Genomic DNA, 24,399 nt, shown 5'->3' with positions numbered 1-24,399 from the left:
GGCTCTGTGCTGACAGCTCAGAGCCTGGAGCCTGCTGTGGATTTTGTGTCTCCCTCTCTGCCCCTCCCCGGCTCGTGCTCTGTCTCTGTCTCCCAAAAAATAAAATGAAACATTAAAAAAAAAACCATGAGAACCATCGTCAGCGTGAAGTGTGCACAAAAGCAAGCAGCGAGCCAGGTTTGGCCGGGGGTGGGGGGGCTGCTGTTTGAGACCCAGCCCTGGAGGAGCAGAGGCAGGCAGCCGTCACCTCCTGGTGGTACAGTCCGCGGCCCACCTCTGGGCCCGGAGAGAAGACATGACGCTGCCCAGGACGCCATGACAGAAGGCAAGAGAAGAAGGAAGGAAAATCTACACTTGCACATCCGGGAGAAAGAGGTCTTTCTGAGCCTAGAATGCGCTCTTTGTGTCGTCTGTGCTAAGAAACTCAGGCCAGGGGATAACCGGTACCTTCAAGCATGACAAAGGCATGGTATTTTGTATAAAACTGATACTGCTTAGCCTTAAGCTTTGTGTCTTATTTTTTAAGAATTTTTTAAAGTTTATGTATTTATTTTGAAAGACAGAGACAACATGAGCAGGGGAGAAGCGGGGGGGGGGGGGAGAGATGGGGGGGTGGGGAGGGAGGGAGGGTCCCAAGCAGACTCCACACTGTCAGCACAGGGCCTGATGTGGGGCTCGATCCCATGAACCAAGAGATCATGACCTGAGCCGAAATCAAGAGTTGGACGCTTAACCGACTGAGTCACGCAGGCGCCCATGCCTTTCTTTTTTATTCCTTACTTTGCATGAATATAAATCAACATTAGTGAGTGTTGTTTCCTTAGGATATTCCTCGTATCACACACACGTAAGTGTATATATATCAAGTGATCACAAGTGGTCTCAATTGGACCTCTTTTCATCACGTCTTTGGAGAAACCCTTGTAATTCTCCAGAAGAGCACCAAAAATCCTACACACCAAGCTTAATAAATAGTGAAATACTTAATACTGAAATAGCATAGATAGGATGCTTTGCTAACCATCAGTCACAAAACCTACTTAAGAAGTTGACATTTTCTTTGTATAAATGTTAAGCATTACCAACAGATCTTCGGCGTGGGAGGCGGGGGGGGGGGGGGGGGGGGGGGGGACGGACTTTAAGAACAGTAAACAAATGTAGCGAGGAGCCCAGAAATGCAGCAGAAAATAAAATGGATTAGGAGGCGAGTTGGAATGTGACTTTAGAGAACACCTATTCATAGAGTTTGGACTTGGGGATCATGGAAATGTTTTTATATTCAAAAATAGCCTTACTCTCCAAAGATTGGGGGCAGGGAACCACAAGAGGGTAAAAAAAAAAAAAAAAAGGAAAGACAAAAACCACCACGCAATAGAGATAAAGCCAATTTGGCAGAATGCTAACAACAGATGAACATAGTCATAGTTTCCTGTGTGCCGAAAATGTCTTACCATATAAAGCCGAGAATAAAAAGTGCATAAACCTTGGCCAGGTCCACTGGGCCACTATTTGTCTTCAACAAAATACCAAGTGAAGTCTGTCTTAATACTGAAATGGTAGTTCAAATGTATCTTGTTACAACAAAAGGCACTTAGTTTGTGTCTGTGTCAAGCTCGACACTGACGGTTAAGCACACGCTCCCACGAGTTGTGTCTGGATCCTCCCCGTCGAGGGCTGCACAGGCGTGACCGCCCCCCTCCCCCCCGCAGACCCAGGAAGGCCGGACACTGTGCAGTCGAGCTCCAGAGAGTCAGAGTGAAAAACACGGGGCCAGAATTTCCGTGGACACGAGACCATCCCAAAGCTGTGCAGCCAGGCCACCTCTCCAGAAGGCTTCACAGATCCCATGGGACAGCAACGGTCGTACTTCCTGGGCTCTCAACTGAGCAAGTACCTTATGATTAGCAGGAGTTTGGACCATTTAAAAATAACTCACAACAAGGGCGCCTGGGTGGCGCAGTCGGTTAAGCGTCCGACTTCAGCCAGGTCACGATCTCACGGTCCATGAGTTCGAGCCCTGAGTCAGGCTCTGGGCTGATGGCTCAGAGCCTGGAGCCTGTTTCCGATTCTGTGTCTCCCTCTCTCTCTGCCCCTCCCCCGTTCATGCTCTGTCTCTCTCTGTCCCAAAAATAAATAAACGTTGAAAAAAAAATTTTTTTTTTTTTGGGCGCCTGGGTGGCACAGTCGGTTAAGCGTCCGACTTCAGCCAGGTCACGATCTCGCGGTCCGTGAGTTCGAACCCCGCGTCAGGCTCTGGGCTGATGGCTCAGAGCCTGGAGCCTGTTTCCGATTCTGTGTCTCCCTCTCTCTCTGCCCCTCCCCTGTTCATGCTCTGTCTCTCTCTGTCCCAAAAATAAACGTTGAAAAAAAATTTAAAAAAAAAAAAAATTTTTTTTTTAAATTAAAAAAAAAAAAAAAGAATAGGAGATTACAGGCGTGCCTAGGTGGCTCACTCGATTAAGCGTCTGGCTTCAGCTCAGGTCACGAGCTTACGGTTCGTGAGTTTGAGCCCCACATCAGGCTCTGCGCTGACAGCTCAGAGCCTGGAGCCTGCTTCAGATTCTGTGTCTCCCTTTCTCTCTGCCCCTCCCTCGCTCATGCTCTCTCTCTAAAAAATTAACAAACATTAAAAAAAAATTTTTTTTTTAGAAGAATAAGGGATTACAGGGCACCTGGGTGGCTGAGTGAGTTAAACGTCAACTTCAGCTCAGGTCGTGATCTCACAGCTCCGTGAGTTCGCCTGGAGCCTGCTTCTGATTCTGTGTCTCCCTCTCTCTGCTCCTCCCCAGCTCTCACTCTCTACATAGATAGATAGGTAGATACATACATACATACATACATACATACATACGTAAATGTTTAAAGAAAAATGGGAAAAAATACAGAGGTGCACAGGCAGTTCTTTCACTCACAAATGTCACATTTTCCCCAGAATGTGATATTTGCAATGTCTGCTAACTCCAAAGGAACTTATAGCTCATTGCTTTGGGCCCTTCAAAACCTGTAAACAAACATCCAGTAAACAAACAGCAAACGCCTGGTGACGGCAATTCCTAGTGGGAGGGCTGCCGTACCGCGGGGACCGAACCCCTGCTGTCCTCGGTGTCCGGTCTGGCCCAGAGGCGGGCACATGACTGCAGTTCAACCAGCTGGATACGCACACCTATCGCATGAGCGTGCGCGCACACACACTATGCATCTTGACGCAGTGACACAGGAACACTGATGTATGGGAAGCTTCCTCCACGGTCTTGGTCACGCCAGTTTGACGGGATCCAGGCACTCCTGCCCCAGGGAACGCTGCTGTGTTACCTGCTTCCTGCTTCTCAGTCCTGTACAGCTGCCTGGTTTCCTCCTGCTCCGTCACGTCATCAGTTCCGACAGACTCTGTCAGCTCGACTTGGCCAGGAGCGGTCTCTGTCGTTGGAAACCAAGAGCCCGAACGGACCGTCACGCGCCCCACAAGGGGATGTACGTGTCTCCCCGAGCCCCAACATGTCCGAGATGCGTATGTATGCCGCTTTACCGACAGCTTGGTTTTGATTTAGAACCAAGCTGTTGACAATGTACGTACGTGCACACACACCCATACGTGCCTATGACTACGTGTAAAACAGCCGGAAAAAACGCACGACTGTCAACAGCGGTCAACCTGTAAGTGGGGTTAAGAGGGAGAAAGAGGTTTTTACCTCTTCCTCATACCATTCGGTACCCTCTCTAAAAGTTTTACAATTTAAACAGCACGTACCGTAATAAAAATAAATGCGTACAAACCTAAAAGGAAGGCCAAACCCAGAGAATAAATTCTCACCCATGAGAAATGCTTATTAATCTCCTTTTGAATCTTTCTCCCTTCTTCTAAGACAATGCCCTCTGACAATATTCCCCTTAAGCCCACCTCCATCTGCGGGCTGAACTCACTGCCACCTTCAAAGAGCAAGGCAGAAATCTTGTTCTCTCACCAGAGAAAAAGAACGGAATTGCCAAACCCAGTCCTGGTAACTCAAGCCCGACACAGACTTTCCCACATCAGGTGCCTGACACTTCAAGGATCAAACAATTTACGAACGGATCGGTTGCACCGTAATGGCCTTACGATCATTTGTTTCCACAATATTGAATTAGCACAGTTAATTATAGATAAATTCCACCCAACCCATTTTTGCTTTTTTGTTTGGTTTTGCTTTGTTCTTACGTTGCCCGATTCCCAAGCTCCGTGATGCTGGTGAGGGAGGTTCACTTTGTCACGTACGCTTTACAGCAAAAAAGCACATTCTGCCTTTATTTCTGACTAGAAAGAAAAGCAAAATTAGGAACTGGGGAAAGACTAAGGCCACACTCACACTTAATTAAATTGGTAGAAAAAGCATTTTGGGGGACGCCTGGGTGGCTCAGTCCATCAAGCATCTGACTGGCTCGGGTCAGGATCTCACGGTTTGTGAGTTTGGGCCCCGCGTCGGGCTCTGTGCTGACAGCTCGGAGCCTGGAGCCTGCCTCGGCTTCTGTGTCTCCCTGTCTCTCTGCCCCTCCCCTGCTCCTACTCTGTCTCTCTGTCAAAAAAAAAAAAAAAAAAGAATACTAGAAAAGAGAGAGCATTTTTACATCCTTTAAACGAGAAAGATACGCAAAAATATTTAACAGCAACATTCCCTGGGGCTGGTCACTAAAGGAGAGGCTTTTCCAAAGAACACCCACGTGGGAGTGAATGAACGACCATCTTCTCTCCCGACTTCATCCCGAGTAAAAACTCATGGGACACAACCAGCCCGCCCAGCCCCCACTGCATGAGACTTGCTTGTGATTAGCTCAGCCTGCTGTCAACTTCTAAAACATGGGGCAGCTTCTAAATCAGCACATATCTGAGATGAACACAAATCACCCTTGGTGTCCCCTGCCTCAGCGGCTCCCACCTTCTCGGGATGAGTCCAGTTCAACCACCATGGGGAGGAGGTGAGTTCTATAAGGAGGAGAGCACGGCAGAGAGGCTTCGACCTCAGGAAGGAGCCACGGCCTCCTGGCTTTCTCTCTGGCTCGCCTAGGTCTGGCCAGCACAAAGAACACATTCCATCACGGCCCGACGGCCTCAGGAAGCCCGGCTCCCACCGTGATCGCGGATGGTGCCCCCGGACGGTGCCGACCAGGGTCCAGCACGCCTGACTCCCAGGACTCAGTTACCCCCCAGGGTACTATTTCTGGTAGCTTGCAGGCCAGGCCTGATTCTTTGTCTGGGTCACACAGCTAGTGCGCGAGGCCCTCGAGACCCCACCCCCTCCCAGGCACGTAGGAGGCGCTCAGCAAATATCTGCTGGGACAGTGGACGGTGACGATGATGATGGGCTCCCAGGATCTCTGTCCACAGCGTGGAAAATCCCAAGACTTCTCGTCAGATACCTTTCCTGGGCCGAGTTCCTGACCTGTAAATACCAGCTGTGGTCCATGTACAAACCCTGTGGACATTCTGTTCCGCTGGCAGCCAGGGATGTCTTCTAAGACCCTAGCCAGAGCCAGACCCTGTCCCCTGGCACCCTCCTCGGCCCACTGCGTTGGCCCAGTTGTGTCCTCTCAGCCCGTGGTCTGCAAGGATTCCTGGAATTAACAGGGCCGTGCCCTTCCCACGATCTGGAGAAACAAGGGGAGGGACAGGAGATTCACGAGCCTGGTCTTCCCCATTTGCCTGAACACACGCCGCATGCCCGGATGACATGATGTGACACGGCCCTGTGGCCACCACACAAAGGACAGCTTGGGGGCGGGGTATCTAAACAACACAGAAGCGCTGTAGCAAACCGCTTTTGGAGTATTACAAGAGACGGACGAAGCAGAGCCATGAGGGTGGGAGACGGAGGCTTCCGGGGAAGGTGATACCTGAGCCAAGTTTTAAAGGATAAGCAGAAGTTAGTTACAAAGAGAAAAGGGAGCGGGGACCATCACGTGTCTAAAGACGCTAACTGGGGCGCCTGGGTGGCTCCATCAGCTGAGCGTCCGACTTCAGCTCAGATCCTGATCTCACAGTTCCTAGGTTCGAGCCCCACGTCAGCGCAGAGCCGGCTTCGGATTCTCTGTCTCCCTCTCTACCCCTCCCCTCGCGCCTGCGCTCTCAAAAACAAACATAAAAACAAAATAGTAAAGAAATTAACCTCGGGTAGCCCAGGGGGCTCAGTCAGTTAAGCAGCTGACATCGGCTCAGGTAATGATCTCAGCTTGTGGGTTTGAGCCCCGCATCGGGCTCTGTGCTGACAGCTCAGAGCCTGGAGCCTGCCTCCGATTCTGTGTCTCCCTCTCTGCCCCTCCCTGGCTTGCGTGCTGCCTGCCCCCCCGCCCTCAAAAATAAATTAAAAAATAAAAATAAAATAAAAAAAGAAACTAACCTTTACCAAGCGCTCATGCGCCAAAATCTCCACCTATGTCACCTCACTGAATTCATACACCAGCCTCATAAAGTAAATGCCGTCCAACACCCCCTCCTGATTTGGAAACCAAGGTTAAGCTGATAAATGCCACGGCTACGCCATGGAGGGGTCTCCTTCCTCCCTGACCCCAGTCACTCTCAGACCAACGCCATACCCGCGACCTTCACGGATCCGCCATATTGCCGTGAAGGTCACAAGGAGGTCCCCGTGCGTGTGAGCAAACACGCACGTGTCCAGACGTTCCTCTTCATCCCCAAACACAACCTACCCTTGTCCGCGCTGCAGCCACTGAAAGACATACCGCGGGAGAGAAATCAAGATGGTCATTTGACTCTCAGACTCTCTCATCCCCGTGAGCCTCACCTGCCAGTCCTCGAGCCTCCTGGTCTCTGAGCACCGGGTTCCCCTGCAGCTTCCGCACCAACAGACATCCATCCTCTCCACCGTCCCGGCCCTCCCCCCCGGGGCCAAGGGGAGGTGCCGTGGCCCTGCTTCTCCGCAGCAGGTGCACACACAGTTTGCACCCCACCAGGCCACTTTCCCCCGCCATCTTTACCTGCTACGGGCCAATCACACAGACCTCAGCTCCACTGGCGGATCACAAAGACACTCTGGGCTCCGGACACGCCACACCCTTCAAACAACAACAAATACAAAATCAAATGCCATCCTGGAAACCGATACGTAAGACAGAACTGGAGCCTCCCATCAACCCTTTGCCACAAGAAGAGAAGGCTCAAGCAGGCTGAAATGATCCCAACTGGGAGAGCAGCATGAATGCCATGCCGACCTCTGAGGGAGCGAGACACAGGAAACCAGACAGATTCAATCTAGTTTCCAGGCTCCATAAATCATTATGTTTCAACTATCAACGGAACCTCCAGACATCAAGCACAGCACAAATATCCCAAGCCGTTAACACCTGACAAACTCCTGGAGTCGGCGTCCTGTCCCCTCCATGCCAAGGACCCTGAACTCAGATGCACTCTGACCCCCTCATGGCCTGCCCGCGGTCACAGAGAAGCCCTTTCCTTCCAAAGCCTTCAAGGCCGAAAAGTGCCACCAGGCCACCCGCTTCTCCCACGACAGGCCTCACAAACCCCCACGTGCCTTTGCTGAGTCCCATCAACCAGAAGTAAGTACACACCCAGAGTGGCCAAAAGGTGGAAACCGTCCAAGCGTCTATCGATGGATGAACGGACAAACGGCATACATCCACATGGAATGTCACTTATCCTTAACGAGGAAAGAAATTCTGACACGTGCTCCAACACAGAATGACCCTCGAGGACCTTACGCCAAGTGAGATAAGCACGTCACAGAAAGACAAACACCGGAGGATCCCAACTCATTTGAGGTACCCACAGGAGTCAGATTCAGAGACAGACAGCACAGGTGGTAGGACTGAGGGAGGGGAGGACGCAGACCACTTTCAGTTGGGGAAGACGAAAAAGTCCTGGAGATGGATGGTGCTAATGGTCGCACAACAGTGGGAATGTACTTAAAGTCACTGAACTCTACATTTAAAAATGGTTCCGACGGTAAACATTAGGATATATATATTCTACCACAATAAAAAAAGTAAAACTTAAAATTCAGTTGTTCCATCCCACAAGCCCACCCATTTCAAGTGTTTACTGGCCACACCTGAATGGCCACCATATTGGACAGCACAGAATGTTTCTATCCCTGCAGAAAGTTCTACTGGGCGGCATTGGTCTGGTAGCTGTTCGCTGAGTTCCCCTTGGTGAACGAACTGGGCCAGAGGTACAACTGGAAGGTGCCTTCCCTATCTTTAACTGGACTATTCTGCTATCTAGCCCTCGTTCATCCAGCAAGTATTACCAAACGTCACTCCTCTTTGTGCTAGCCACTTGCTTCAACTGCTCCTGAATAAAAATTAGCAAGACATTCTTAGTAGCTGAACGCACCACAGGATGGTGGAGGAGTCCACGCTTTAAAAGGTAAATCACAGCAGGGGCACCTGGGAAGCTCAGTCAGTTAAGCCTCCTACTTCAGCTCAGGTCATGATCTCATGGTTTGTGAGTTGGAGCCCCACGTCGGGCTCTGCGCTGACAGCTCAGAGCCCGGAGCCTGCTTTGCATTCTGTGTCTCCCCCTCTCTCGGTCCCTCCCCTGCTCGCACTCTGTCTCTCTGCCTCAAAATTAAATTAAACGTTAAAAAAAGTTAAAATAAATAAATAAAAGATAAATCACTACATAATGTAACACATGGCATTTTTACCCCACAGAAACCAAATGCTAATGGTCTTTGCATTTCATTCTTCACAGCACCCATTCTAGAATGTTCTACCCTGCTCAAGGGTTGACCCCCAAGCCTGGGGCAGATCCCTTGTAAAGAGTCTCCACTTTCCTCTTCCCCACCCACTAGCTAATTTTCTACACCCATTTTCCTTCCCAATTCTTTTCTCCTCAAAGAAACAATCAGCCTTTTTACCTTCCCAAATGTTAATGGACATTCTGTCCTCGATCCCACCCTCTCTCTCTCTCCAGCCTGTTCCGGGCCCTACTTCACCTGCCCCATCTTCATGTCTGGTCTCTCCTTACCCAGAATTCCAAAAGGGTCCTCATTCTGCCAACACGCTCAACTTCCTCTTACTGTGGGGAGAAAAGGGGTTCTGTAAGGTTGTCTTCTCCTTTCCGATCCACTGGGGCTCAGGAAACTACTTCAAGTGAAGGGCCACATAATGAGTATCGTAGGCTTTGCAAATCACACCAGTCTGTGTCCCGTGTTGCCCTTTGTCTATCTTTCACAACTCTTTAAAAATGTAAAAACCACTCTTAGCTTGCGGAGGGTGGGTGTCACACAGAAACACCACGGGCTTGATCTCACAGTGTGCCAGCCCTGATCTACGTGTTACTCTCAGACCATTCTTTCTTCCGTACAATTTCCGATGTGGTCTGCCCCATCCAGAAACAAAAACAAAAAAAGCTTAGTGGTCTCCCCTCTTTTCACTGAACGGGTTCCATCCTCCAAGGGCGGGCCTCCGAGACCTCAACTCACCCACGCACATCCCAACTGTCCGTTCGCCTTCAAACTTTTCCGCGCGCCACCCGAAACAGCCTACTGTGTGCTGTCTGTGCTGCCGCGTTCGCGCCTACGCATCACGTGGGAAAGCTCTTGGCCCGCACACGACGGCTCCAAGCATGCAGGCCACCTCCCTCGTTGACCACCGCCTTCCCAAAATTCTTCGTCTCTAGTTAAAGCGACCTTTCTGTGCTCCAAGCTTCCCTCACACACCGCGTGATCTCCCAGGACACCGGCGACTAGTTATTCCTGATACGCCATAGATTCACAAGCAAAATTTAAGACGTCCTCTCACCTTGATCACCACTAGCCACCACCTCATCAGGTTTGCACAAACCCACGGCTGACTGGGGAATCTGAGAACCGGTGTCATGTATCGCGTCAACTGGGACTGTCTCTCAGGAAGCACCATGCCTGACAGGTCATTGTCAAACTCATTGTTTTTGTTTTTGGTTTTTTTGTATCATCACCGCTGTGGCCCGAATGCTTGTGTCCCCCCTAAATTCATACGTTGAAACCTAATGCCGAGCGTAATGGTATTCGGGAATGCTCGTGGGAGGTGATTAGTTAATGAGGGTACAAGCCTCATGACGGGATCAGCCTTTACAAAAGAGACCCCAGAGAGCTCCCTCACCCCTTCCACCACGTGAGGACACAACGAGAGGGTGGTGGTCTGTGACCCAGGAAGCAGGCTCTCCGGAGACCCCGAATCGGCCTACACTGGACTGCCAGCCTTCAGAAATGTTAGAAATTCACTTCTGTTGTTCATAAGCCCCCCGGTTTCTGGTACTTTGTCACAGCAGTCCAAGCAGACGAAGCAACCACCCTCGAAGAGAATCAAAACTCTGAGGTGTCTGGGTGATCGCCGTCATAAACAGCATCAGTTAACAAAAGATCAGGGATTAATGACCCTCCACGCAGCAGAAGCCATTTTACGATGCACTACGGATCACGGTCAGGTCAAGTCCCCCTTCCACGCACTCCGCAAGTAGTTATAAAGCACCTACTATGTGCCAACACAGTGCTAGGGAGCGAAAGGCAGGAAGACGCGAATCTACTTGTAACACCAAATTCTTCAATATGCCCGAACAAGGACGCCAAGACATTTCTGTGGCTAACATACGTAGATCACTCAAGATACTAGATGTCTCAAGGGTAAGGACCAAGATTCCTTCAGCTCCCCACCGCCCCCCCCCATGTTTGTGCCCTGCTCAAAGTAAGAACTGGATAAATATTAGCTACTTGGAATCAAGTTCTAAATGATTACACGAAAGGTCTCCGGTAACTCTGGAAGGAATTAGTGGACTGACCTTTCAGTAATTGCTTCAAGACCGAAAAAGAAAGAACAGTAACTCAGAGTCTCAAAACCATTCTAGGAGTCCAAATACGAGCCAGTGTTTAGTGAACAGACTTTGAACTTCACTTTCTGTTCATGGGAGATAAATGGCTCTTGTCCCACCACCAGAAGAGAAATTAAAGTCACCGCTTCAATCCAATAGCTGTAACGTGCCATCTTTATCATCGAGATTCAATTAAGAGTCTTTGACCTCCACGTCATTTCGCTCTCTTATTCCGTTCCCTTTCTGATGAGGCTGACTGCACCACAGTGGTGGGGAGGAGTCCCACTTGGAAGATGGGCCCTCGCCTTATTAGGATTAGCTGTGCTTGGATCTTAGAGCTAAGCTACGGAGGCTGCTGGGTCAACATTTATACTCGCATTCCGTGGACATTATTTTGTAATTACTACCTGTGTACAGCAAATGGAACTTATTTAACTTTACAGGCCACTCCCAATACGGCACTGACACCACATGATTAAACTGCTCCGTTCTGACGCCCGGCCAAACAACAGCCATCCCATAAACTTACAATTTGATAGCTTTACGTAATGGCCACATAATCACGGCTGTAACACGTGCTTATAAGGTACCTTAAAAACAGAACCAGGGGCTGCCCGGGGTGCTCAGCCAGTTAAGCACCCGACTCTGGTTTTAGCTCAGGTCACGATCTCACGGTTCATAGGTTTGAGCCATGGCACTGGCAGTGCAGAGCCTGCTTGGGATTCTCTCTCTCACCTCTCTCTGCCCCTCCCCCGCTTGCACCGTCTCTCTCCTCTCTCAAAATAAATAAATAAACTTAAAAAACAAATGGTACGTGCTCGAGTCATCACAGAGTAGAAGAATGCCTCACCTTGTGCCCTCACGTCACCAGTTATTAAACACAATGCACAACTGTCTTAGTGACAGGACACCCGAACTAAGAGTGCCCATGATGGCGAATTCAGGCTGATCAATTTCAAGCCATTCTAACATAAGGAGCCAATGACTCAGAAGTGCTCAGGCCGGCGGGGGGGGGGGGGGGGGGGGGGCAATGCCTGGTGGCTCAGTCAGTTGAGCATCTGACTCTTGGGTTCAGGTCATGATCTCATGACTTTGTGAGTTCGAGTCCCTCATCGGGCCCTGTGCTGGCAGGGCAGAGCCTGCTTGGGATTCTCTCTCTCCCTCTCTCCCTCTCTCTCTCTCTGCCCCTCCCCCACTCATGTTGTCTGTCTCTCTGAAGATAAACTTTAAAAAAAAAAAAAGTGTTCAGGGAACACGACACGTGACCTTAAACATTCACACTTCCTTCTGTACTTTCCCTAATGTCTGTCACCAGTACTCTCTTGCTAGTGTATTCAATGTGGCTCCAAGCACATCGCTACAATCATCCTATGCCCAAGACCCCGCTCTCTACGTGTTCTTTCATGGTGACACTGCACAGAGGCACTCCTGGATACTGAATTTTACAGACAAGTCTATTTACAGCCAAACAAACAGAATACAAAGCTTATAAAGAATATGAAGTTCTTCGATACAAAGTGCTGAACACTAAACATGAGAGACGGACACACATCTAAACACGTAATACACAAAATCCTCTACTATTAATTTCAACAAGAAATCAGAGCCAAGTCCCCTTACGAGGGCATAATTAAAGAGTGCACAGTTGTTTTCACAAAACCAGAAATCTCTCCCCGTAAGAACTCCTCATCGTATCTTTCTGGGTCCGTGTGGCTCCCGTGCGAGAGATCTGCTGGCTTAAACACCCAAGAGCGTACTGCCACCAGAGGGGCGGGCCAGCCCTCAGTGGGCTTGCGTGCTTTCCAGTTACGATCTGGACGCAAACGTGTATGTTTCTGAGCACTTTCCCAAGAGCGCAGCGGTGGACACCCTCCACCCCGTTTCCTTCGTTCTAGGAACAGAACAGAGCCACATCTGTGTGGGCTGACCTTGCTTCCTCACAGGGGACCGGAAGGTTCCTCCACCTCCTGAATAGTAACAAACACAGCATGGCTCACACGCACACAGCAACAGAGCCAAGCCCTTTCGCGAGTGGTGGCCCCGATCCGCCAGAGACCACGAGGCTTCTGGAACTTCTGCGGCAGGAGAAGGGGGACGGATTCACGTGGGATGCCTTCCCGAGGCAGGTCCACAGAAATACCAAGCCGCAAAAACACAGAAACTCCTGCGTCCTGCCTCTTAAAAAGGGAGTCATAAAAATAGGTTAACAATGACTGAGGGCTAGCCAAGCACCAGGCCCTCTTGTAAGCGGTCTAAGGGAAGTGCCTTTAAAATGTCCCAGCAAGGGGCGCCTGGGTGGCGCAGTCGGTTAAGCGCCCGACTTCAGCCAGGTCACGATCTCGCGGTCCGGGAGTTCGAGCCCCGCGTCGGGCTCTGGGCTGATGGCTCAGAGCCTGGAGCCTGTTTCCGATTCTGTGTCTCCCTCTCTCTCTGCCCCTCCCCCGTTCATGCTCTGTCTCTCTCTGTCCCAAAAATAAATAAACGTTGAAAAAAAATAAAATAAAAAATAAAATAAATAAAATGTCCCAGCAAGTCCTACTGAGGACCTACCAGTGACCCCGGGTGGCGATGGCAGCAGGAGTCAAACGGGGACACGGAATCCAGTTATCCCAACTATTTAAGCAACAAAAGGAAGTACTCAACGCTGTGTTGTTTAAACAAATAATAATAAGACATTAAAAAGCACTGAGTCATACGCTTCAAATGAATAAACTGTACGGTATGTGACTTACATCTCAATAAAGCGGTTTCTTTAAAAAGCCAAGAATAGCCAAGAATGAGTGAGTGCGTCTCACTGTATGTAAATCATCCAACAACGTAACCTGGATCAAAACAAATATTATCTTGGGGGCGTCTGGGTGGCTCAGTCGGTTAAGCATCCGACTTTGGCTTGGGTCATGATCTCACAGTTCATGGGTTCAAGCCCCACATCGGGCTCTGTGCTGATGGCTCGGAGCCTGGAGTCTGCTTCGGGTTCTGTGTCTCCCCCTCTCTCTGCCCCTTCCCTGCTCATGCTCTGTCTCTCTCTCAACAAATAAAACATTAAAAAACATTTTTTTTTAAATATTATTTCGTACAGAGACAGCAGGCAAAGAGAATGAGATGATAGTATGTGGCCAATAAGTAAAAACTGTATGTTGATACTTGAAAAAATAAAAAAATGATTTTTTTGAGTCAATAATTTTAAATTTCAGGAACATCAGCAAATGAAATCTGTACTCATGTCTCATACTTAAACTCATGACAATGACTTAACTGATTTTGGCTCTGCTGTGAAAAAGTCACTCTAAACGCAGGCAGACAGAATAAAACTGGTCACCCGCCATTTCTGCCTCAGCGTCTCTCAGGCTTGTCTTTAGTGCAATGAGACCACCAAACGGAAAACACAATTTGATCAAACACCGATTTGGGCCCTCAGGTCTCCGCACATTGCCTTGTAGTTCACTGCCATCGCCCACAGCAGCCCACTGGCCCCGTCAACAGAGTCCCTCCACGTCCCCCGCGTGGAGCACACAGGCACTAAAGTGGCACTGATGTGAAGTAAGGTCATCCGCAGCCAGGGACAGTCTGCGGGACGCTTCTCCTGTCAAAGCAGCTCGAGTAGGACAAGCCAGAAGCAGAGCCAGTGTCCCGGTATGAATTTCTGGTTCCCTGATTATTCTAGCCTGCTAATTTAGCATCCCTGACCCTCATGTTGCCAAAACACTACGTAAATACCACATGGCCACTTGTCTTTACTTTGGGTCTTCTGTGCTCAAGACCACGCATTTTTCCTTCGAAACTGTCCTGACCTTGGGGCACCTACGTGGCTCAGTCGGTTGACGCCCAACTTTGGCTCAGGTCACGATCTCGTGGCTCATGGGTTCAAGCCCCCCATCAGGCTCTGTGCTGACAACTCAGAGCCTGGAACCTGCTTCGGATTCTGTGTCTCCCTCTCTCTCTGCCCCTCCCCCATTTGTGCTCTTTCAAAAATAAATAAATGTTAAAAAAAAAAACTCTTTAAAAAAAGTTAAATTTAAAAAAGAATTAAATAAATAAAAATTGTCTTGACCTTAAGTTCCCCCTCAACTAAGCAGCTGAAACATCCACGGAGGATTCCAGAGCAATCTGAGGATTCTCTTTGCGGTTAGAACTTGAAAACTGCATTTTCTCAACATCTGAAAAAGGGAAGCGTATCTTTTCATTGAAGATTTTCACTCAGAAGGAATCTAAAAGTTCCAAAAGTTGCCTTCCTAATGTATCTTCCTGACATAAAAATACTTCTCTGAACTGTAACATTTCTGTTTACGGAATTTTTTTTTTTAACGTTTAATTTTGAAAGAGAGAGAAAGCGCAAGCAGGGGAGGGGCAGAGAGAGAGGCAGACACAGAAACCAGAGCAGGCTCCAGGCTCTGAGCCGTCAGCACAGAGCCCGACACGGGGCTCGAACCCACAAATCATGAGATCATGACATGAGCCGAAGTCAGATGCTTAACAGACTGAGCCACCCAGGTGTCCCAAACATTATCATTTTTAAAACTGGGAGGAACCCAGGTGCCAGGCAACACTCCACGCCAATTAAACCTGCCTCTGTGGAGGTGGGAATTAAGCACCAGAAAATCCATCAAACTCCTAAGAAATCCCGGCAGGCAGCCTGGTTGAGAAGTGAGACCCAGGGAGCAGTATCTTCTCTGAGGCGGCAGAGATCAGGTTCTGTGGAAACCGCCAGTAGGAGACAGGTGGGCTTGCTGGAGAAATGAACAGAGACAGAACAGAAAGGTCAAGTTCGGGAACCCCACCGGGACCCAAAGGCTTCTACCTTGAACCTCCTGACACGCCCTTGTGAACGTTAGTAACAGAGGCTGCGGCCCTGGCAGTTCTGGCAGGGGACAGGAGGGGAGGAAACAGAGTAACCCCTTGGGTGCACTGAGCCCCTGAAACACCTCAGGGGAGATGTCTGGGGACAGCAGGTGACATGGCCCCAGGCCCAGCAGGAAGACAAAGACTCTGGGACAAGAACACGTCACATCCACACTCAGGGCAGAGTGCCAGCCAGGACACGGGAAATCTACAGAGCTGACGTCCGAAAGTAGGGGAGACCGGGCAAAAGGGACACCTGGCCATGTCATCGGGCTCTTGACCCACCCCCCCCCCCCCCCCCGCCCCGTGGCTCTCCTGCATCCAGCTGGCCATCACATTGGGCCAAGTTCTTCCGTCCACACACCCGTGCCTGCTCCAGGATCACCTGATGACCTGCAATCACTTTCCAAATGGCCCCGAGAAAATGCTTTCACAGGGATTGTTTAGATCCTCACATGGGAGACTCCAATCTTTGAGAGGAGAGGGTTTTTTTTTTTCACTGTTTATTCATTTTTGAGAGAGAATGTGTGTGTGAATGCATGAGTGGGGGGGGGGGGGCAGAGAGACAGAGGATCTGAAGCAGGTTCCACACTGACAGCAGTGAGCCCGACGCAGGGCTTGAACTCAGGAACCATGAGATCATGACCTGAGCTGAAGTCGGATGCTCAACTGAGGGAGCCACCCAGAGGCCCCGAGAGGAGAACTATCTCTAACTGAACACACCTAGAAACGTAGTGGAGAGAGTGGGGACTAAAGCAAAAGGTAAAAACGGGTCATTCGAAAATATATGTACTTTGCAGAAAAAAAAAATCTGGCAATGTCTTCCTCTTAGTACATTTTGAGATTTGATGGGTTCAAGTCAATCCAGATAAATGACGATGAGATGGAAAGACAAGTATTATTCTTTGTTTTTTTTAATGTTTATTTATATTTGAGAGAGAGAGCATGAGCAGGGAAGGGGAAGAGAGCGAGGGAGACACAGAACCCGAAGCAGGCTCCAGGCTGTGAGCTGTCAGCACAGAGCCCGATGCGGGGCTGGAACCCATAAACCACGAGATCATGACCTGAGTCGAAGCTAGACGCCTAACTGACTGAGCCACCCAGGCACCCTCGACAAGTATAATTCTTTAAAGCTGACAGGCCAAAGGGGTTTTCTCACCTTATTTTGAAAAAGCAATGTAAATACTTTTGAAGGAGTAAGAAAACGAAAAAAAAGAAACAGTACTTTTTTAAGAGCCTTGTTTTATAGCTTTAAAGCCGTGGATAATTTAAGAACATAAAAATGTGTGATGTGGTCTGTTCATTAAAGTGTAGGATTTAGTATAAATTAAATTTTAAACTATAATTTACCCAGACAATCACTTCAAATGTAATAACTGAATTTGCTCTAATTGCTCTTAAATTGCGCTGGCAAAAATTTAAGGAAACTCTTAATTTTTGCCAATACGCTACAAGTAGGCAAACTTGAACACAGAAGAAAAACCACAAAAGCAAGTTTTCTGGGCTTTGGTGTCCTCCACGATGTCAGGAAGACCCAAAAGCTACTTACTTCAACAAAAGAGAAGGAGAAAGAGGACAGAAGAACGCTGCACTCCATTAAAATAATGTCTGGCTTATAAACACATGTTCACTTTGAAAAAGGCCCACTACACACAGGATCCTTCTCGGGTGCAGCATTTGTTTGTTTACTTACTTGGTGGAGAGAGAGAAAGAGAAGGGCGACCACACGAGTGAGGGGGCAGACAGAGAGGGAGAGAAAGAAAATCTTAAGCAGGCTCCAGGCTCAGTATGGAGCCCGACATGGGCTCAAACCCACCAACCGTGAGATCATGACCTGAGCCGAAGTCAACAATGGGATGCTTAACTGACTGAGCCACCCAGGTGCCCCTCGCCTGAGGTTTTTAAAATCGCCTTTTTAATCCCAAAATGAGGAATCCATGGGGAACCTGGGTGGCTCAGTCGGTTAAGCATCTGACTCTTGACTTCGGCTCAGGTCGTGATCTCACGGTTTGTGGATTCGAGCCCCGTGTCGGCTCCGTGCTGACAGCTCAGAGCCTGGAGCCCGCTTCGGATTCTGTGTCGCCCTCTCTCTCTGCCCCTCCCCTACTCACGTTCTGTTTTCTCTCTCAAAAATAAACATTTAAAACACTTTAATTCAAAAAAATGAGGAATTCATACATGCTTTGCCCACATTCACGAGGTTTTCTGTTCCGTCCTGGGTTGCTGTCATTCCTCAACATGTCGTGTTGAGACACGTATCCGTTCTTCCGGCTTTTGAGAAGGGAAAGAACCTGGAATGCAGATTCTCTACAACTTCTGACACCCTGAGTCCCAAATCCCCCTGCTTGCTACTTCCCATTCCATCGGGGAGAAGGGGTGCCCCTCTACAGGTGGCCTGCGGCCGCCATCTAAACCACAAGGCTCTGGCTGTGTCGCCATGCGGCCCTGCACGCTGGACCCCTGCACGCTCTGCTCTGCCATCATCAGACACAGCGTCTGGGACCTTCCTTCAGTGAACCTGAGACTCAGCATTGCAGGCAAACGACTGACTTTTGGATCTAAGAAGACTGCGGCTTCCACCGAGAGCAGAGGCAGCAAATGAGCCAGATAATAAACACCTTCGACTCTGCGGGGCCGTACAATCCACTACTGCCCGGCTCGGCCCTAAGGGACCAAAGCAAACAGGTCCATACAGACAACAGTGGGTGTGGCTGCGTCCCAGGAACACTTGACTTTCAAAACGGACCACAGGAGCACTTTACCCAGACCCAGAGCACTATCAAATCTTGCTTCAGGCACTTCCCCTGTGATTTAATTTTAGCAAGCCACACATGAGCTTTTAAATAGTTTTCCAAAAGAAATAAACAAAGAGATGAAAACAATCAGGAAACTTTTGACTCCGTGTTTCCATGCCAATTTCCCAAGGAATGGTCAGCAACATATTTGATCAGGGGAATGGATGCTGTAATGTGCCTGCCAAGACACCCTTTCTGGGCATCCTCCCCCCCCTCCCCCAGCCGCTCCAGAACTGTGCCCCCTGAAGCCACGCCCCAATGGGGGAGGGGGTTAGAAAGGGCCCCTTGATGGGCACCTGGGTGGCTCAGTGCTGACAGCTCAGAGCCTAGATTCTGTGTCTCCCTCTCTCTCTGCCCCTCCCCCACTTGTGCCCCGTGTCTCTCTCAAAAATAAATAAAAACATTTAAAAAAATTTAAAGAACGGCCCCCTTGGGACACCTGGGTGACTCAGTCTGTTAAGCGTCCAACTCTTGATCTCGGCTCAGGTCCGATCTTAATCCGTCAACTAGGAACATGCCTGGCAAACTATTCTGAACTAAGATGACTTAAATAATCAAAGAAAACTTACTTTACATACATATCCATGGCTCCTCTGGCCACACAATGTCTACATACCATTTGGTCCAAAAAGGCCACAATCTGGACCTTTACACAAAAGTCTGCTGGCCCAGGTGATGGGGCACGTGACTCCTGATCTCAGGGTCATGAGTTCAAGCCCTACATGGGCATGGAGTCTACTTAAAAAAAAAGAGAAAAAAAAGTTTGCCAGCCCTGACAAAAATGAACCAAAATATCCAAAATTTTTAAAAATTTTTTAACATTTTATTTATGTTGAGAAAGAGACAGCATGAGAAGGGGAGGGGCAGAGAGAGAGAGGGAGAGAGAGAATCCCAAGCGGGCTCCACACTGTCAGTGCAGAGCCTGATGCAGGACTCCAACTCACAACTGTGAGATCATGACCTGAGCCAAAATCAAGAGTCACAACTGACTGAGCCACCCAGGCACCTCCAAAAATTTTTTTCAGTGCACATTTAGGGTCAGTGACTAAATACAGGCTAAAGTGTCTGTGGTCCTTCTTCCTAAATAATCCCTCTCTTGGGGGGGCCTGGGTGGCTCAGTCAGTTAGGTGTCCGACTTTGGCTCAGGTCTTGGTCTCACAGTTTGTGAGTCTGAGCCCTGCATCGGGCTCTGTGCTGACAGCTCGGAGCCTGCAGCCTGCTTTGGATTCTCTGTCTCCCTCTCTCTCTGCCCCTCCCCCACTTGTGCACGCTCTCTCTCTCTCTTAAAAATAAAAATGTAAAAAAAAATTTAATTTAAATAATCCTCTCACATTAAAAATAAATGATGGTATCTGAGGAAATGGACCACTTCTCCAGAGGTGGAGTTGAACTAGGTATGCTTCAAACACCTGACATCTGGCAAACCTCCAACTCCACTGAATCACGGACAAAGGCTGGGGTGAGGGTGCGTGGACCCCACCTCTTTCTCAGTGAGGGCTCGCCGCCCAGGATGGCTTGCCCAGTCCTGGCCCACGATGCCACCCCCAACCTCCAGGTCTCACCTTCTCTGGTTCCATCCGGTGGGAGGGCCCTTCTCAAGGTCAGAGCAAGGCCGCTCCCCCATCACCAGAGAACCGCCCCTTCGGGCACCTACCCGTCCTCGTGTGTCAACCGCACAAGGACAGGAAGCAACTCGTTTGCCCAGATGTTACTACCACCATACCACGCCGGGCACTGCACAGACGAAGCCACCAACAGGTATTCGCGGAGTCGATGAATGAAACGACCCATGGATTAAGAGAACACAGAATTCCACGGAAATGAAACCATTTCCTCCCAGAGCATGAGTAAAAACAAATCCATCACCTTCAGACAAGGTCAGGGAATCCAACGCCTGTCGAGAAAACACAGAGCGCTCTGAGAAATACACAGGATACACGCCAACTATTAAGAGCCCAATTCTATACGGTCCACACGCTGTGGGTCAGAGGTCGGCCAAATCCAGCCCACGGCCTGTCCCACGAAGCCCACAGGCTAAGGATGGTTTCTTGCTTTGTTTTAAATGGTGGGGGGGGGGGGGAGGGGTGGGAATCAAGAGGGCTAATCTTTCAGGAGACAGGAAATTTATAGGAAATTCAAAGCCCAGTGGCCTCAGTGGCCTTAAGTGGGCTTTTCCTGGGACCCTGCCACACTCATTCGGTGATAAAACGTCTAGAGCTGTTTAGCACAAGGCATGGTTCCACAGAGGACCTGTGACAGTGTCCTGCCATCTGAAGCTAATACGTCTACTCTCTGGCCCTCCACAGAGAAAGGCTGCCCACCCTGTGTAGACAAGCGAGCCCAGGACTCAGAACCTCGAAATTCCATCGCAGCCTGTGCCGTGCCTCCAGTGACACCAGCAGGTCCCTAAGTTCCCGCCTCAACGAAAGGAAAAGACCAGACCCCAAGGGTCACCCGCATCTCCCCCAACTTAATCCTCAGGGTCCTTCTGAGGCCTGTCTGCCTCGGCTCGGGCAAGATGGAGACCCAGAAGAGGAAAAACAGAGACCGCATCTCTAACAGACACATGATTTATCCCACTAGTGCTGTTTGCTTATTTTGAACCCCGGTCCCCCTCCCGCCCCCAAAATGAGTAGATGAAGTTCACTAAAACTCAGGAGCCGGACTCCTGGCAGGGGAGTCACTGGGTTTGACAAAGAGACAGTGTTCTCGTTCTCTCTTTCTCTCTCTCTCTCTCTCATACACACACACATACACACACACACACACACACACACACACACACACACACACTCCTTCATTCTGAACTGAGTGGCTCCAGCTGCACTCATTAGTCCTGTCCTTATACAGGAAATGGGACTAGAAGGGAAAACAAGGCAGGAATGTTCCCGGGTGCGCGCACATCACTAAATGCTTAAGCTTTCAATCCTCCCAGGCAGAAGGAGGAAAAATAAATCTAAGACGTCGCACACTTCATACCATATGAGGGCTTCTTTCTACCCAAAACCTCTCTGGGAAAAATTATTTTCTCCCTACAAAAACAAATCGTGAAAAACACAGAGAGCAATGCGCACATCAGAAGATTTGATTTACATAACAATTTAAATGCCCGCCAAGTTGGTATTGTCTTCTGTGTCGCATATGCTTTAAAAACCAAACGTACATTTTTGTTACAGACAAAATGGGTTATTTTCTCCTGCTCACAACCAGCTCTTAAACAGGACAGAACCAAAGGCAAAACAACACTCAGGAGGGTCTACAATTTTTCCATTAAAATCCAGATAATTTCTTTTTAAAAAGCAAAAGTCTATCACGGAAACCTCAACCGGCGCCTTATTAAACAATGACACACTATTTGCAGACTCTAGGGAAGGTCTAGTAACAGGAATGTGCCGTCGGTCGTGAGGGTTCCCTACAGTACCTGCCATTACAACACATCGTTACATTTCTAGTTATTGAGAAATTTGTTCACACTTTCTAGTTATTGAGAAATTTGTTCATGTGCCTAAGAATGCAGGATACATATAACACACACACACACACACACACACACACACACACACACTCACCTCAGCAATGAGGTATAATGTTTTTAGATATTCAAAGCACGTAAATTCAGTCTCTGACCTCCAGTCTAATACAGACCTAGAAAGAGTATAAAAATAACTACACTTTAAGGCAGGAACATAAATCTGTTCGAATGACACAGAGTGTTCCGGGTTTCAATGGAAGGAGAGAAGGAGGGAAGGGAGGGATCTTAAAATTCACAGGCATCAGAAGATCCAGGGCGCCTGGGGGTGCTCAGTCGGTTAAGCCTCTGACTGACTCTTGATTTCGGCTCAGGTCATGACCTCACGGTGGTGAGATCGGGCCCTGCATCGGGCTCTGCATGGAGCCTGCTTAGGATTCTCCCTCTCTCCTCTCTGCCCCTGCCCCTCTCTTCTTTCTCTCTCAAAATAAATAAACTTAGAAAGAAACCCAATAAATGTCCAAGTTTTGTTTGCAGTAAATGCCCTCCTCTCCACGCCCCTGGTCCTAGAAACTACACCTCTAGAATATTCCAGGAGGCTCCGACAGTCAACTCACTTCCCTTATGGACTCCCTCTGAGTCACTGACCACAGAGCAGCCAAATCCCATCACAATGTACAGATCGGGTCATTCCTCTCCACGGATGCCGCCCGATACTCAGGACAAGCGCTGACTTCTTAACACAGACCACAGAGTCCACAGAGTCATGGCAAAGGCTCCTGGCCGATCTTTCTCTTTCTCTCTCCCTCTCCTCATCTGCTCTGGACCTTTGCAAATGCTTGTTCCTTGGCCAGGCAGCCCCTCCTCTTCACCCCTCAGGTTCCATCTTAAATGCCCCCTCCCACGACTAAGCAAGATGCCCCGACCACACGCTCTCACAGCCGATGATCTCCCCAGGATGCTCATCAGGGTTGCCACCCAAAAACCTTTGTGTGCACGTGCTGGCTTCTCTCTCCCACCCACTCTGGCCGGGGTATGCGCACCGTGGCCACACAATCTGTTTGGTTCACTGCCACACCCCGGGTACCCAGGGCAGCACCGATTACACAGGACCGACCACACGTCTGTTGAATGAATAAGTAAATGAGCAGGGGAGGACGAAGAAGCCTCCAGCTAAGCGAGCATTTTCCATGGGTGGGATTTTAGTTGAAGGCGCACGCACAGAGGCAGAAGGTTCCATGTCTATCCAGAGAAAGTCGGTCTCCCCACATGGCTGGAATGCACATGCAAGCCAGTTCAGGGGCCTCAGGGAACTTGCATGGCAGGGACAGGGGGGCAACAGCTTTGTTTCCACTGGCCTTTACCGAATTCCGTCAGAAACGCAGGTAACAAACCTTTGTGGAATTAGCAGACCCCTGAGGTTTTCAGCAACAGAAACCGGAGACCTTTCTCCTATCATGTTACAGAGGTCTCAGACACTTGCAAATACTGCTGACACCGAATACCACTTGGAAATGCTGGTAGCAGTTAAAGTCATTGCTACGCGGTGTTATTTAAAATATTTGAAAAGAACTGGGGCACCTGGGTGGCTCCATCGCTGAGCGTCTGACTTTGGCTCAGGTCATGATCTAGTGAGTTCGAGCCCTGCGTTGGGATCTGTGCTGAGTGTGGAGCCTGCTTGGGATTCTCAATCTCGCTCTCTCTCTCTCTCCCTCCGTCCCTCCCTCTCTCCCTCTCTCCCTCTCTCTCTCACCCCTCCCCCACCCCTGCTTTCTCTCTCAAAATAAATAAAACTTAAAAAAAAAAAACCTTTAAAATGTTTATGACCATAATGAAGAACAGAAAGCAGGTCTTGAAGAGACGTTTATACACCCAGGCTCACACAGCAGCACGACTCACAGTCGTGAAAGGTGTAAGCAACTCAAGAGTCTCCCGACGGATGAATGGACCACCAAAATGTGGTCTGTACACACGTGGACCTGTTATGCCACGGGCAAGCCTGGAGAACACTGCGCTCAGTGAAGTAACCCAATCACCAAAAAACAAACACTGTGTGATTCGGAGGCACAGAGAGGAGAGACAGAACGTAGAACAGTGGGTGCCAGGGGGCTGGGGGCGAGGAGGACGAGGACTTTAACGGGGACGGTTTCAGCTGGAGACGATGCAAAGTCGTGGAGACGGACGGTAGGGATGACAGCACGACAACGTGAACACACTTTCGCTGCTGACCTCGACACTTTAAAAAGGTCGGGATGGTAAACGTTAAAAAAGTTTACTTATTTTGAGCAAGAGTAAGCACGCAGGAGAAGGGGAGAGAGAATCCCACGCAGGCTCCGCACTGGGCAGACCACATCGCACGGCATCAGGGCGTGTGTGGCGCGAGAGCATCAGACGGCGTGAAGGCAGAGCGTGTGCGACTTTTCTTCGAAGACAGGTGATGAGCAGGAGGAAAATCGGAAACAGGGCAATCAGCGAACAGATCTAACAAAGGGTTCTCT

General features: G+C 49.4%; 1 protein-coding gene across 2 annotated transcripts in view; it reads right to left on the bottom strand.

The window, feature by feature from the left end:
• The window catches only part of TBL1X (transducin beta like 1 X-linked), a 234,053-nt gene that overhangs the window by 170,947 nt on the left and 38,707 nt on the right, over positions 1 to 24,399 (bottom strand). The window contains exon 2 of one of the 2 annotated variants that reach the window (XM_047843778.1): positions 6,967 to 7,044. The exons of the other annotated variant lie outside the window; for it this stretch is intronic. The gene's annotated coding sequence lies outside the window, so the exon portion shown is untranslated. The remainder of the gene's footprint in view (positions 1 to 6,966; positions 7,045 to 24,399) is intronic. 2 annotated transcript variants of the gene reach the window in all.

Source organism: Prionailurus viverrinus, chromosome X, assembly GCF_022837055.1.
Source record: "Prionailurus viverrinus isolate Anna chromosome X, UM_Priviv_1.0, whole genome shotgun sequence".
In the NCBI taxonomy this organism is placed as follows: Eukaryota; Metazoa; Chordata; class Mammalia; order Carnivora; family Felidae; genus Prionailurus; species Prionailurus viverrinus.
This window is presented reverse-complemented; position numbering and strand designations above follow the sequence as displayed.